Raw genomic sequence first — 16,827 nt, forward strand, 5'->3', positions numbered from 1 at the left:
TCGTCCTGCCTCACTGCACATCGGCCTAAATCCATACATGATACTTCCAGAGATCCTAATGTATGCCTACCAGAGTCAGTGTACCCTTATCAAAAGTTAAAGTGAATACCTATCAATACCCTGGATGTTCCGAGTCCCAGTGTCGCTATATCCCCTGATCCAGTATCAGACAAATATCTGTCCCAATGTAGGTGTCTCACTGTCCCATTGATTCTGTCCCTCAGAACCAGTTGCCATGATTGGTTACAGAAGAGTGGTGTATTAATGGAGTTCCAGCTGTTTTGTATCATATGTTGTCCAGGTCCCAGAGTAGCTTTGTCACTGTTCCAGCCAGTGTATTCCCAGACCCCATGTGCACGTCCCACTGTCATAATGAAGGTGTCTTTTCTGGTTTTAGTGTCACAGACTTCAGTGGTCTCATTGTATCAGTATAAATGTTCCTGCCTGAATGCAGTGTGATTTCCTGTCTCAGAGTCAGGGAGTTACTTCTACCCAGGTCCGCAGAGAAAATAGAATGTCACTCTTTTTAAATAAACGTGAACTTCCCATACTGGACACATAAACCATCTGCTGCATAACTTGCATACTTTAACAAAAAATAATAAAGTTCAAAAGGATGAACCGTTATTAAAATTGCTGCACACTGCGTGCAAAGTTAAGTCTGACACTTTGGGAACATAAACTGGTCTCTTTTAATCTCCTGAATTCTGTATTCAGGTCAGTGCTAAATTTGTAAATAAACAAGTGCCAGGGCCCAAGGTACTGCTCAAGAGGCCACCGCAAGTTGCACTACCGACTGGGAAGAGCATCACTGCCCATGCCACTATAAACGCTCCCTAGTAAACATCACACTCCTATAAAGGAGACAGTGGACAATTGCAGACCACCCAAAGCAGTTAAGAATTGATTGCATGGATGCCCTAGAATTATTTTTTTAGATGTCCATTTAATAGGTAAACTGATGTGCTCTGTATAGAAGCAGACAGACAGGGCTACTATGTGGTGGACTGTCATAAGTAAGTGCCGGTTCTGAGCAAAGGAAAACACTAGCACAAATTAAGCACTGATTCAGGCATTTAAAGATGTGATTATTTTGGCTAAATAATGCAACCCCTCCCCCACCCCCAATTGATGAAGGGCCAATGTCTTGAAACCTAAATTGCGTCCGAATAAGACACAATAGAATGTACAATACTGCTCTACAGAGCTGGTTTGTGAAGGAAAGGAGTACGTTCACAGACTGCAGAGTCAGACCACAAGGTAAACCAGAAAATGAGGACGCGTTTTAGAACATAACTGGCATAGGCAGACTAAAATAGGCACACGTTTCAGTACAAGACGTTTGTACATGTAGGCCTGTTTTTTTGCACAACAGTGTAATTGATTCCTCAATGTATGTCACTATGGGAGGTAGAAAGTACAGTTATGAAAAGGATATCTCTATGCTCTCATGGACTAACTATCAATGAACAAAATAGTACATAGGATCTGTCCAGTCAGCATAGTTTTTTTTCTTAAGAAATCTATGTATTTGTACAGCCATTTCTCTAATCGCTTTCGTTTTAGGGAGTTAAAATGCCAACACAGATCGACAATAATAGCCATAATGTGTTGGATATCTTGCTTTTAAACCCATTACATATCACATAATTTGCCTTTCTTTGATGCATAATTTAGTGAACCCCGCCAGATAAGGTGGTTCTCTACCCCTACATAATTCAAGTGACACTTATTTGCAAGTGTTTGTATCTTTTACAGATGTCTCCTAATGTGCATGCATTCCATGCCCCCAAGTAGCATGTTTCCTACCCCACGGTCTCTTTCTCCCCGAAACACAGAATTCCCCAACCCTCAGCCAGTGTTTCGGTTCTTTGTTCCTATTTTAGAAGGCATATGTGTATCTTGGAAGGCCCAGTTTAGGTATCAGTACAGCTGTCTCAGCAGGCACCACAATGCCACTGTAGAACAAAAAAGTAACCCAAAGTCGGGGCTATCCTTGTGTGTAACTGTTCTGCCCCGAACCATTAAACATGGAAAACATATGCACAGACGTTTTACAATGTAAAAAAGAAACAAGCATTGGCATAGCCAATAGGTCTCGCTTTTGGGACCTTATAAGTGTTTAGCCATGCAACAGTTGCATAACTAAATACTTATAAGGTCCCAAAAGCGAGACCTATTGGCTATGCCAAGCGGCCGCAAAAGTGAAAGTGATCACAATCGTGCGGCCGCAAAAGTGAAAGTAATCGCGGTAAGCACGGCGCGCGCACCCGCGCACATACACTGTAGCTCTAGGCTGGCCTGGTAGCACTGTCTGGAGCCCTCACAAAAAGTCTCGCCAGCCCAGCGCATGCGCTAGGTCAGGCGAAACCTAAAAAAATATGTTGTAGATAGAGAGAGGACACAGAAAAGGTTGCCTTGCATGAGGACGCCTTCTGACATTAAGAGGTACTGGAGACAGGACCACACAAAACATCAAAAAGTAAACGCCATCACAATGTATTTGCTCACCTGCTAAGATCTTCTTCAAAAAGTAAATATTTTAGAAGCTTTGCCGAATTTGTAAGAGAAGGTTTAATAAAAAAAATAATACTCCAATTGCAGTATTTGGCAAGCACAAATTAGAACACTCAAATAATGGAATATAAAGTATTACAGATGGGTGCCAGTCAGTAATGGGTGTTTTGCACAAAGGGTTCCAAGTGAGGTAATAAATATCGCAGTTAGACTTTTTACCCATTTATAATTTTTATGTTATGTAACCCCCCCAAATCATCTGTTACACAGGGGCAGAGGAATACTGAGGGAGCATAGTATAGCCTGGTGTTCCCGTCACAAATGTGTACAAAAACATAATACAAAATATCTGCCCCCCCCACCCCCACCTTCTTTGACTTCCCTGCTGAAGCTGTGCTCTCTATTAGCGCAGAGAACTAACAAGCTTCCTGAGGGACATTTCAGAGTTAGGTTATATTGATCTGTAGAGCGCACTATCACCCGGGAGGGAATCCTGGCGCTGAGCAGCACCAGGATTTTTTTACACAATCCATCCGATCAGATGCTGCTCTTATATGTTATCTTAGAAATGTGTAAAGCGCCTGGTTACTCCAATGCGGAGTGTCCGTTCCCGCGCTCATAGTCACCGCCGACCGTTTTCACAACTAATTTAGTCCCAAGAAATGTAAACCCAGGCGACAAGGTACGGAAGGAGGAAGCGCACACTGCAAGGGTGAAGGAGGGAGCGGCCAGGGACTCAGCTAATTTCCCAAGCAACTGCACCATGACCTTGTATTGTCTGGCAGGCACGCAGTGGGACAAAGGCACCTGTCAGTCAGCCCTCGCGACTACAGCCAGCCCTGCGGTGCCTGCCCACTCTAACTGAAAGCAGCAGGTGCCCGGGGCCCTCCCGCCTGCCCTTCACAACAACCACACTCGATGCTCCGAGAGGCCCGCTCTAAGTTACAGAGACGCTTCAGTCACTACACGCGGAACCCATACAATTTCAGAATTGAACAAACAGACAGCACTGGGGATAATACAAACGAGACTAAAAGGTGTTTCAGTCTGGAGAAAATATCAGAGGCTAGGAGTCAGAGCAAGGAAAACTGGACATCGGTGGACGCATCAGTCAACGATTTTAAGACTTTATCCAACGCCAAACTCCATACCGAAATCAGAGAAGTACAGAAAGACCGCAGCGTTTTTATCAGGTATGCACAAAGAGTAGAACCCGTAAATATAACACAAAAGCAGATTCTGCATACAATAAACCACTTGAGATCGGATGGGGCACCCGGCCCCAATGGTCTACGGAATGCACTGTTCAGGTACGACCCCAAGTTTTGGTCCTGCTATCTAACCCCTCTGTTCTCCAAGAGCTTAGAGACAGGAAATATTCCTGACTCTTGGAGGGGCAGTATCCTTCAACCCATTTATAAGTCAGGAACCCGCTCAGACCCCAGCAATTACAGACTGATGGCCCTTATAGATGTAGAGGCCAAGATCTACACAACAAATCTACTGGCAGACTTGGAGATATGGAGAAGCTGTACAAGTCTAATCCCGAAAACACAGACTGGGTTCAGAGCCGGCATGGGGACTTTAACAAATATTTCAGCACTCACCTTCTTAGCAAAGAAAGCAATTGCCAATTCAAACATCCTCTACACATGTTTCGTAGATCTCAAAGCAGCCTTTGATAAAGTGCCAAGAGCCAAGCTGTGGGCTAAAATGAAAGCTTGGGGAATCCCCTCTAAATTACTAGAAGCAATCATCAACCTATATTCACAAACCTGGGTTCAGACAAAACAAGCATTTGCAATGCAATAGGTATTGCCTTTGCATAAGTTTGAGCTATTGGCATTGTAAATGACGATGCCTTTCATTTATGTGTTTTGAAAACCTGTAAGCGGTGCGTAAACACACACTTTGCACACATGTGTGAGCACATCACGGAGGGAAGTGGGGAGGAAGCACATATGGGTGAGCACATCACGGAGGAAAGTGGGAGGAAGCACACAGGGTGAGCACATCACGGAGCGAAGTGGGGAGGAAGCACACATGGGTGAGCACATCACGGAGGGAAGTGGGGAGGAAGTACACAGGATGAGCACATCATGGAGGGAAGTGGGGAGGAAGCACACAGGGTGAGCACATCACAAAATCAATGGGATATTCAGTAACACTCACCGGCACGAGCTGCGCCCCCCTGGCCCAACGCCGGGTTCCTACCTCCCTTCCTTTCAGTAGACGGGGGTGGGGGGAACTTGAATTTTTGGCTCCTAGGGGGTCTGCTTGTAGACAGCGCCCCACGCACGCGCCTGCCGGACCCATCCTGCAGTGATGGCGTTTGGTCTCATCTATAAGTGTCGGGATTGAATTTACTTGAGTCGGTTCAATACCAGCGCCGGGAGATATCCCGCCACAAACCAACCGGTGACTTCACTCTCCATAGATTCTTAGCGCTTCCAACGCAGCCCTCCAGCACCCTGGCACCACAGGCGTGAACGTTTTGATATTATCTGGGCCTACCTGCGGCCCCCTCTGCTCTGATTTAAAATCACATGGCCAGGTACGCGGGGGGTACCCCTTAATATATGCGTGCAGTGGAAGCACAGGTTGTAACACCAGCAGCGCCTCGGAGACGAGGGTCTCACTCCGCTCTGACTGCGAAACGTCTTCAGAATTGCTAATATGACACGGTTCGGTGAGTAGGGGCGCAGGGTGCAGCAGGTGCAGAGGCACCAGGACCCAGTGAAATCTGCTCATTGCTGTATTTTATTAAAACAGCAGCTGCTATGCATTTCCATACAGTGGGTCCCATAACACACTGGCTACGTGACGTCACTGTCAGCGAGTTGTACTTTGAGTATATTATTAATAAAGTGTCCACGGACACGCATCAGGATGACGACAGGACGAGCGCAGGGGTCCTGGTGTCTGGAACATTGTCTGCCATGATCCCCTCTCCTCCACACAACACCGAATGGAGAATCCCCCACCGCCTTCTTGGAGACCTCTACAGATCTCAGACAGCCCTGCTGTCCATATAGTAACCTCTATCTTTCTGTGTTTGATTGCGGTGTCTCACTGTGCATCCACTGTCCTGGTTTACTACCGCGTGAAAATAACGCCAACCAGGTTACCACAGTTTTTTTATATCGCTTGATTTTAAAATGCGAAAAGGGCGAAAAATGTGACGAATCGTGCGTGTGCTGCTGGGTTAGGGTGTACAGCGTGCAAATAAAGAATGCTGTAACATTGGCTCCGCCTGGGATAGTCGTGAAATGTTTACAAACACATTTGCAGTCCGGAATTACATGACAGTAACGACGTAGCGAATAGCACGTAAATATCAGAGAAGTGATGTCCGACGCCCTCTCACTGTTCAGCTTGGAGGCGGTAGCCATTTCTCGGCCCACATTGGTGGCTCAGTCTGTTTCTGCGGTTCTTGACCCTTGCACCACACCCTGGCACTGCTGCCCACAGACCTCCTCGCCTAGCCCTGATCTGGTGCACAATCTGTGCTCATGCCCAGTTTACAATAAGCATATAGAGATTCCCATATACAGGTTGATCCCCTTATATACTCTCTCTTTACTCCTTCCATGTACACGCTGTGCCAAGGTTCACCCGTGCCCTCTGTGCGTGCCCTGCGCTCACCAGCCTTCCCACGTGCGCCTTGTGCCCCTCGTGCTCCTCTTGTGTATCCCCGTGCTCCCCATACACCCTCTGTTCTTTCTGTTCACCTGGTAGTTCGTGGGTAATGTCTGTGCTTCACACCCAGAGCACTCTCCGCTCATGTAGAGAACCACTTGTTTGTAGGCTACTCTGAAAACCTATGTCTAACTAGTGTACTCTGTGCTTCATGGGCAGCGTCGGTGCTTCCAGGCACTACATCATCTCTGTGTCCTCTATGAGCTGCGGCCCCCTCACTGTAGTTCTTGTGCACCCCGTGCTTCTTTCTGTTGCACCCCTCCGTGCTTCCCAAGTGCGGCCAGCAGCCCAGCACCCTGCTTCCCAGTGCACACGTGCCCTCTTCGCTCTCCCTCAGAAGCCCTCCCGAGTCTGCGGTTTAACTGTGACTAAAACCTACGGTGCTCATAGGTTTGCTCAACCTACAGCAGAGATAACAGCCCCGCCCCCATCCCCCACTCAGGCTGATGCCCCCCTCTCATGGATGGTGCTCGTGGGTTTGCACAACCAACATCAGAAAGTACAGTTCCTCTCACTCATGGACCATCTTATGGCGAACTCTCTCTTGGCCTCCTCCTGTCCAAATTTCTTTCCTTCAAGAGCTTAGATGGGAGCCTGCTGCTGCCTGTGCGCGCGAGTAAGGCATGAGGGCCTGCTCTTTAAAGTATCTGCTCGCAGCTTACGGCACTAGAGCACTTACAAAGAGCTGCGCACACCTCTTCGGCGCTAGGAAAACAAGCGCGGCAGGGGCCCAAAAGTGAAAGAGAATTTCTTGTCTTTATGGGGCCATGTGCACATGGCCCCATAAAGATAAGAAACCTTTTACTTCAGAAGTAAAGCAGGCGAGGCCGTCCAAGTGGGACGGCCGAAAAAGCCAAACGAAAACGTCATGAACAGCTCTTTCCCAATGGCTGGCCACTGTTTAGCATAAACGGTGACGCCAGCCAATGGGAAAGAGGGGCGGGGCTTAAAGCACTTTACAGAAAATACCTACAAACATTAAATCTCGCCAGTGAGACTGCGCATGTGCGCAGCCCACGCTAGCCGAGACCTTATAAGGGGATAGCCGGAGTTTAATCAAGAAATTTTCAACAAAAAATGGGCTAAAGCAAGGATGCGTTCTGGCGCCGTGTCTTTTCAACCTCTACACGGCTGATTTAGAAAGCAACCTTAGTCTCATTCATGGAGACCCACCCAAATTGGGAAAGACACCAATAGCAAGCCTGCAGTAAGCAGACGACATCGTGTTACTCTCTCAAACTCCGCTTGGTCTACAGCGCCTGATCTCTCAACTAGCAATATACATTTCAAAAGAACATCTGATAATAAATCTGAAAAAAAAAATCGAATGTTTTATGTTTTTCCAGCACTCATAAAAAACGCCCCAAATTCATCTGGAGGATAAACTCAAGTATTTTATCGCAGGTAGAAGTATATAAATATCTGGGGGTTCTTTTAGATTGCCATTTAAGTTTCAAACACCTAGAACATGCCAACACAAAAACCAAACAATTATGTTTTGCTTTCAAAACTTTACAGAAAAGCTTAAGTGGCAGCTCAACAAACCATCTCCTAAAGGTTGTGGCTGCAAATTTTTTGCCAGCGATAACATATGGCTCGGAAATGCTGAATACTACGGACTCCCAAATGCTAAATCTAGCCCAGTCACGACTGTTTAAAAAACTGTTTTTAATCCCACGACACATCTCTCAGGCGCAGATACGCCTGGAATATGGATTAACGAATCAGACGCAGGCCAAACAAAGTGTCCTGGCCAAATATTACTGGCGTATGAGGGCTGCGGAAGACAACACGCTTGCCCACCACTGCTGGGAGGAGGTAGAAATACAATCAAGGAACGAAAATTCGATATGCCAAATTTTAAAACAAGCGCTTCTAACGCTAAATCTGGAGGAAGCCTGGCAAACACCCATGTCATACCCTGTTTTAAAAAAAATCACAAACAAATCAATAAAAAAAATATCGTTTCAAACCGATAAAACCATATTTGCCGGTAAAAGTCATGCATGGTCGGTGATCCCATCCTATAAGCATATGAAACCACAACCCTATCTGCAAGAATGCTTCAGAGACTACTACAAGCGGACCTTACTGAGATTGGGTTCTTTTTCAAATAAAGATCTCACCCCAAAATGGCTACAGACCTGGCCATCCCTGGACTGCCGCCTCTGTGGTAACGGAGCAGTGTCACTACTACATCTATTATACATCTGTCCGGCACTACATAAACTAAGGACGTCCCTTTTAAGGCCAATCCTAAGAGAAACTGAAATCCGGACTTGCAGAGCGGCTGTCATAAAATGCCTCAGCGGTTCTTCAGTTCAACTGTCTTGCAACACCGTCAAATTTTTGTCACTAGCAGCACAAGAACTAGAAAAGAAAGAAACAGCACAAAACCTTGGAAAGAATGAAATACCAAAATAAGAACTTGGCAGAAGGGTATAAAGCAGCCGGCCTAAGTCTTTTTCAGACCAGTTTCTGTACTCCCCTTTCTTCCAAAGCCCCTTTCTATGACAAGCTCTAGGCACAAACATGATCATACCGGTAAATGTTCCAGGATATGAAACCATAATGACTTTAGAAACTGGATAGAAAATGATGTATAGCAGTTTTGAACTTTGCTCCCTTCCCATTTTCCGTTGGCATTAGCACTTTAATGACAATAAAAAGCATGGACATGTTTTCATTGGTGCTATAATAATCCGCTGCTCTTTGGTTCCATCCCACACGAGGGTTACGACAACGAAAAATGTTTTAATGTAATTTTTATTCTGTATCTGAATTATGACGCCTTCATCATGGTGGTATGTTCCACACTTTTTATGATTTTAACAGATCAAATAAAAGTATTTTTTACTTACTTTACTTACACGCGGAACCCACGCAGCCCCAGTAGACACTCAGCACTGACTTCACCATCAGTTGCAGAGCAGACACCTTTACAGGGTGCAGAACCCCTCACTCAACACAGACGTAACAGAGCCGCTGTCAAGCATAGCAAATAATTTCACACAACGAAGCAACCATCACAAGCGCAGCTCACAAGGGACACACTGACTGGACGCGGACACCTTCAATCATGGCAGACTGCTTCACTCAGTGTAGACCCTTACGCTCAACCCCTCACTCTGCGCAGACATCCTTACTCGGCACAGCAACCCCGTCCAGGAAAGTCAGACATATCTACTCAGCGTTTACTCCTTCACTCATTAAAGGCACCTCTCACAGTGTGTCACCACCAAGCACAGACTTCTCAGTACAGACGCCTTCACAGATCATCTAGCGAGCAGAGGCCTGCATGACTCCAATATGAAAAGAGCGAGATCTCGGAGAGCGCACCCTTAGGGCCCGGCCCCCTGGACCCACGCCACACCCCCAGAGTCCGGTCCAGTAGCCCAATTGGCTACTGGCCGGAGGAAGTACTTCAGGGTCTACCGTGACGCGTGTCCGGCGGGAGCAGGGAGCAGAAGGGGTGGAGCCGGGGGGGGGGGCTATTTAGGCCCTGGGACAACTGGCGCACATCATCTTTTTCCCGCACTTGACCCCAATATCATTGGAACTAATCGATCTTTCTGCTTGAGCTCCGTAGCACGGTCGGCGTTCGTAGGACTCGTGGCTGCGGTCTGCGTAGTAGCGGGATATCGTCGTCGGGCATCGCGGATCCGGAGATGAGGTGTCGGGGGCTTTGGGGATCGCTGGGCAGCTGCTGGTAGCCGGTGGGCGGAGATAAGTTGGGGATTTGAAAGACTTTTTCCCCCGCTGCACGCCAGTGGCTGCCCGTTGTCTCCCTGCAATAATTGGCACGCCTCGGTGGTGCTCTTGGGTTCGGACACCTCCCTCGGGGGATCTGGGGCTCATCGGCTGAGTGTGTGGCAAGCGTGTTATTTGTGTGTAGCGGATACCGTAGAGCCAGGCCAGCTTGCAAAAGGACTACTTAGTTAAGGGTTCAACTGTCCGGGGCCCCTCAGGTGCTTCGCTGTATATGCACCATTGTTAAATTGTCCGGGGCCCGTGTGCTGAGTGATCGGTAGCGTGTTGAGCGGAGCACGGTTGCATTTTGCGCGTCTTTATTTGTTAATAGCGTGCAAATTTGGGGGTCGGTTCCGTTACTGAGGGTTAGCGCGGGGTTAAGCTAGCGCATGTGTGGTTGCTCAGCTGTGTTGAGGCGCGCGGATTGAACGGGCACGTGGGCGATATTCAAGGACCATTGTTTTTATCGATTCAACGCGCGCGTGGGCTTTCTCATTGTTTTATGGACTTATGGTTTTACGGCCTTTACTGATTGAACAGCTGTGTTTAGGCCGCGCGGATTGAACGCGCACAGGGGCCTTTTTCACTGCGAGGTGCCACTGTGTGTTACCGATTACACGTGCACGGGTGTTTTATCCTCAGCTAGGAGCAGCACTGTGGTACTGAGTAAATGCGCTTGTGTTAGCACGGTTTTACGGATAGATCGCGCGCACCTGATTTATCCACAGCTAGGATTGTTGTGATCGCGCACGCGCGTTTTTGGCATTAATTGGAACGTGTGCTTCAAAAAAAAAAAAAATACACAAGATGGTGCCTAAGCGCAACCAGAAGAGAAAGGAGGGCGATTCTGAAATAACACATCTATTGAAGCTAGTGTTAGCCAAATTGGGCAGAGATGAGGATGATAGTGAAGAGGAACAAGGGGGTGAGGCTCCGGTATCAGATAGTGAGGAGGTCCCCGAGCCAGCAGACAGGGTCCGCCCTCGTAGAACCATAGTCCCGCCCAAGGCGGCATTTCCTCCATTAGTGAAGAAGCCCAGGGTGAGTAAGAAAGGAAGGGGGGGCAGGGAACCGGAGGAGCAACCTCCTGCACCTGCTTCCCCTGTAATGCCTCCGCAGCCGGTACTCCTGCTGCCTAGTGGGCCCCCAGCGTCAGTTCCCAGCTTGCCAGAACCAGTGCTTCCTCTGCCTACAGGGCCCCCAGCGCCAATGCCTAATGCTCCGGGACTCGTGCTCCCGATACCCTGTGTACTGGCAATACCGGTTCCCAACCTGGTTCCTCCACCTCCTCCTGAGGTACCCCCGCAATCAGTGGGCTACCAGTAGAAGAACGGGATGATGTGGGCACAATACTGGCTGGGATTAGAGGGGTTTTGAAGGCCTGGATGCCAGCACCCGCTCCCCCAATCCTCATAGTACTGGAGGTGGTGCCAGTGGTAGCGCCAATCCCGCAGGGGGGGGGGGGGGACAACAACGAGTGGGGTAGTGCTCCCCACCCCAGGACAACCGGGAGCAGCAGCGGGGGGGGGCAAGCGGCCACAGCTAGTTTATTGGCTACTGTGGCAACTCTTTTAGCGCAATTAGGTGCACCTACAGTAGGGAACCTGAGTGGCAGCGCGGCAGTAGCGTCATGGGCGCCACCGACGGGCACGGGAAGTGTGCTCGGCAAGTTGAGTAAACAAGTTGCCCTCTAGGGCAAAGCGCAAGAAAAGCATGCGAGCACGCCCCTTCAGGCAGTGGGTCAAGCGGCCCCCGCTCAACCAGTGACGACAGGGGTTGCTGCAGGTAAGGCAGTGGAGTGTTCAAGCAAAGAAGTAGACAACGGGTCAAAAGCAATTGGTGGTCATGATTCAATGTTATCTAAGCGGGGCAAATTGGCAGCGCATGTTACACAGGACACAAAAGAGAAGATTTGGAAGGGGGAATTTATGGATATATTCTCCTTGATTAGGCCAAAGAGGAGGGAAGTGGAGTCTAGAGAGAAGGATGGGAAAGAAGGTTGCTTCAGAGATAGGAAGCCAAGGGTAGAAGAATCAATCACTCACTGGTTGTTTGGTTTCAATGTTTTTTCCATAGTAATGCTGGAAAAGAGGCCGGAATTGGCAATACCCCTGATTTGCTATGCGAATAAGATTTTAAAGGCACAGACAATGTATGGGGGGTAGCTTGGCTGGATTACGATAGGGATTTTAGATGGGCCAAGGTAGATGACCCTGACATGGGTTGGGATCAAACAGAGGTAAATGTATGGTTAGAGAGCGTCAATAACAAAGCACCCATGAAACAGCCCTTTCGGACTTCCCAGGGGGGCGCAGGGGAGAAAAAAGGAACGTGTTGGGCTTTTTAACCGGAAAACGTGTACCTGGCCCACCGGGGCATGCAAGTTCAAACACGCATGTGCATACTGCAGCCACCCTTCCCATCCCGAGTTTAAGTGCATTAAGAAGTCCTCCAAAGAAAAAGGGAGGGAGCCTAAACCACCCCAACAGTAAGCTACCCATGTCAGTAGACATAGGCTGATTTTCTGGCTGAATCAGTACCCTGACAGAAAGGCAGCCAAGACATTGTATGAAGGGTTCTCCTCAGGCTTCCGCATTCTGGCACAAGGGGTGCCCCCATTGGGGTATTGCAATGATCTATTGTCTGCACGCATGCACCCTGCAGTGGTGTCACAGAAGGTCGATCAGGAAAGGGTGCTGCTCCCCCATTGCCAAGATATGTTTGTTCACCTCTGGGCGTGGTTCCTAAAAAGGAGCCAGGCCAGTTCAGGATGATCCATAACTTATCAGCGCCAAGGAGGGCATCGGTGAATGATGCCATAGATCCGTCCCTGTGATCAGTGACATATTCTTCCTTTGACACGGCACTGCAGAGGCTGCGCGACTTAGGGCCCAACGCCTTCATGGCAAAGACTGACATTGAGTCAGCTTTCCGGCTCTTGCCGGTGCACCCCAATGATTATCATTTGCTAGGTTTCCAGCTGAATTACCAATTTTATTATGACAGGTGTATGCCAATGGGTTGTGCAGTGTCATGCAAGTACTTTGAGATGTTCAGCTCTATGCTTCAGTGGTTGTTTGTCTTCAGAACAGGGCACAGGGATGTAGTACACTACTTAGATGAATTTATGATCATGGGCCCTCCAGCATCAGGGAAGTGTGGTCAGGCCTTGAGCGAGCTGGTAGATATGTTGGAAGAGTTGGAGGTGCCATTGGCCCCCTGGTAAGACGGTGGGTCCAGCTACCTGTATGTCTTTCTTGGGCATTGAGATAGACACAGTAGTGGGGGAATGCAGGTTGCCAATGGACAAGGTACAGGCTTTCTCGCAAGCTATAGATTCTGCTCTGGATGGTCCCAAAGTCACGCTGCATCAGCTGCAGGTTTTAGTAGGCCAGTTGAATTTTGCCTTAAGGATCATCCCGATGGGACGCCCCTTCTCAAGGTCAATTGCACGGGCAATGGTGGGGTTGACTCAAAAGCATCATCACGTGCGACTGCAGTCAGATGTGAGGGAGGACCTGAGGGTATGGCGTAGTTTCCTGAGTGAATTCAATGGTAAGGTAATCTGGCCAGAGCCGGCAATATCCAGCACGGACTTGGGCTTGCTCACTGACTCAGCAGGTAGTGTTGGTTTTGGAGCAGTGTTGGGGTCCCACTGGTGCAAGGGTGATTGGCCGGCGTCCTGGCATGAGAGCGGCTTGACCAGGAACATAGCTTTTTTGGAACTGTTTCCAATTATAGTGGCAGTGAACATTTGGGCTGGATTCTTTAAGAACAAATCAGTAATGTTTTGGTCAGACAACATGGCGGTCGTAGAAGCTATCAATAGGCAGGGAGCTACTTGTAAACATGTTTTGAGGCTGTTAAAATATTTAATTTTGGCTTGTTTAAGGCTCAATGTGCTTTTCAAAGTGGCACATATTCCAGGTGTGGAGAATCAGGCTGCTGATGCTTGGTCTCGCTCCAAGTTGCAGGATTTCTGAAGGTATCACCCTCAGGCAGAAGAGCAGATGACTGTGTTCCCGACATCTCTGTGGAAGATTGGAGCCCCGCTCTAGCAGGGCTGGTGGGAGCTTCATTGAGCGAACGCACTAGAAGAACTTAACAGCAACAGTTCAAAGCTTACAGGATATTTGCTAAGCGCACAGGCCGGGTGGCCCTTTTTTCCAAAGGGTCGCTCTGCGAATTTTTACTAGCTCTAAAAGATCAAGGAAGGCCAGCGTCTTATTCTAGGGCACATGTGACGGCGATAGGCTTCTTTGCTAAATTAGCCGGTGAACGTGACCCCGGCGCAGCTTTTGTGGTGAGGAAAGCACTCTTAGGATGGGCTAGGCTAGAAGGGGTCAAAAAAGATAGTAGAAGGCCATTGGATGTGAAAACCCTGGGTGACATTCTGGGGGAATTACAGACGGTATGCTCCTCTTATTACGAGAGCATCCTATTTGGGGCGGCATTTACCTTAGCCTTTTATGCTGCTTTTCGATTGGGGGAATTGGTGGGGTCCTCCAAATTAGATCACACGGGGGGCTCCAGTGGCAGGACACAAATTTAGTTCAAGGGGGCCTGGTGGTGGCTCTGAGGAAATCCAAGACAGATCCGTTGGGTAGGGGGGCCACGATTCGCTTGCGCTCTGCGCCTGGGGAGGATATTTGCCCGGTAGCCAGGATGAAAACATACTTGGCGATTCGTCCATCAGGGGGAGGACAGGCCCTGTTCATACATGAACAGGGCGACTGCTGGTCGCAGTATCAATTCTGGGCCGTGTTTGGGCGGGCGCTGGTGTGTCTGGGTCTGGATTCTAGGGGGTACTCTTCACACTCGTGCAGAATTGGGGCGGCAACACAAGCAGCAGGCGCCGGCTTACCAGCTGAGGTGGTCAAAAAGATGGGGCGCTGGTCATCGGCTATGTGCGGCCCGAATTTCTGTAGAACACCGGACCGATATGTTGGTATGACCATTCTGACGTTTCATTTCTCTTCCTGCTACTAGTATGTCCTCAAAGGTGATATGGGTGTTGGGACACTCGTTCGTGCGGCGTGCCACAGTCCGGCTACGGCAGAAGTGAGTGTCGAAACCACCGGGTTTAAAGAGGATGTCGTTCCTATGGCAAGGCGTTGGCGGCCTGCGAATTCGGCAGCTGCGGCAGTTGATTGAGGAGACGAGGGCACACGAGGGACATCAGTCCCCGGATAAGGTTATCCTGTATTTGGGCGGCAACGACATGGTGGAGTTGGGACATATGGCAGTCAGGGAAGCCTTATAGACCGAATTCACCTAGATAGGGAGAGCATTTCCTCATGCACGGATTGCATGGTCTTGTATGATACCTTGCCGGACATGGGCCACCGGAATCAGATCGAGCATTGAACGGGTTGGTGAGGCGCCTCAATGGGGAATTGGCCAAGTTGTGCTCATGCCCGGGCCGCTTGTGTCATATTCCACATAGACTAATCACAGGGGACATGATGTTTCACCAAGACGGCGTGCATTTGTCGGACATGGGCACAGACGTGTGGATCAAGGGGATCTGGTCTTTTGTGCAGACCTTGTTTGCAGGTTGTAGGAGAGTAGGGTCTGCTATCCTATGGTCACCCCAAATTTTTGCTTTTTGCTTCACTGGTTTTTGACATATTGAGGCTGTGGGCCTGCCAATCAGACCCCCAGCCTGCTGTTCTCTCTACTAAATTTACACTATGCACCCTAGGTGAATAACCAATTGGAAGTGGATCACCCTGTGAGCCCCTGTACCAGTGTACACTAGGTACCCAGGGCATTGGTGTATCTAAGGCCTACCAGGGGCTGAAGCATGTATTGTGCCACCCCTGGCCTGGCCTAACAAATTTGACACAACTGGCTGATCACTCAGCTGGGGTAAGTTGGTGTAACCACCTCTTACTTAGGTGTAGTATACCTATACCTAACCTCAAATGGGACACATGTTAACCTATAAGTCACTCCTATGGCAGGCCTTAACAATCCTGAAGGCAGAGTGCTTGGTTCCATGTGAGATGGTGCTCTGGCATGAGCTGAGCCTGTCTGCAGTGGTCGGAACAACTTCCTTCTACTGTTTCCAGATATCGTCATACCATATACTCTTAAGTGCATTATGAACCTCGCGGTTAAATGCTATCTTTGGTTTGGCTTTATCAAAACATGTCGAGTAAGGTGTCATACGAATTGGAATACTAACCCCTCGCCAATTCTGGCGACGGGGTTAGCATTCCACCCTTCTAGAGGGACACGACATGTACAGTACCTGAAACCCGGGTAAAATCAGACATAGCCTCAGCTCCACAAAATGGATGCTGCCACCACAGACACAAGTCTGCCCTCCTGCTGCTGGGAGTCCTTCCAGCTTGGGAGGTGTGGACAAAGGGTTTCCTGCCAGGGGAGGTGCGTGCACCACCCCAGACAGGATTTTGTGTATTGGTCAGGTAGGGCTTGAAAGAAACCAGACATGCCTGTGGCTCACAAGGAGCCTCGGTGCATATGCCAGTTCAATCCGATCCTGGGGCACACCAGTCCCGGGCCTGGGGCGAGCTGGACAAAGGATTGGGGGTGTAACCACCCCCCTTCCTGGTCCCACCCTTAGGGAGGGACCTAGCAGGTAGTCCGGCCCCTAGAATCCGCTTAAAGGTAGGAGCTGTGTCCTAAGACTTCAGACATCCTGGAATCAACTTGAAACTAAGAAGAAGACGGGAACTTCGACATTCTGCTGCACAGAAGACTGAAGGAAATCTCCCCTGTGGTCAGGGAGTGACCACCTTGCTAACGCAAGCACCATCCAGCGAATCAACGTCTGCTTTGCCGCCGCCGCCTCCCGCTGGAGCCCGAGCCCAGAGACTGACAAGACCTGGACCT

At 49.1% G+C, this 16,827-nt stretch overlaps 1 protein-coding gene and 1 pseudogene across 1 annotated transcript in view; one reads left to right on the plus strand and one right to left on the minus strand.

Annotated features, from left to right (window-relative positions):
- The window catches only part of CELSR2 (cadherin EGF LAG seven-pass G-type receptor 2), a 691,477-nt gene that overhangs the window by 612,554 nt on the left and 62,096 nt on the right, over nucleotides 1-16,827 (minus strand). The window lies entirely within an intron of this gene.
- LOC146870606 (uncharacterized) lies at nucleotides 12,983-13,949 on the plus strand (annotated as a pseudogene).

Source organism: Triturus cristatus, chromosome 1_1 (genome assembly GCF_964204655.1).
Source record: "Triturus cristatus chromosome 1_1, aTriCri1.1, whole genome shotgun sequence".
NCBI lineage: Eukaryota > Metazoa > Chordata > Amphibia > Caudata > Salamandridae > Triturus > Triturus cristatus.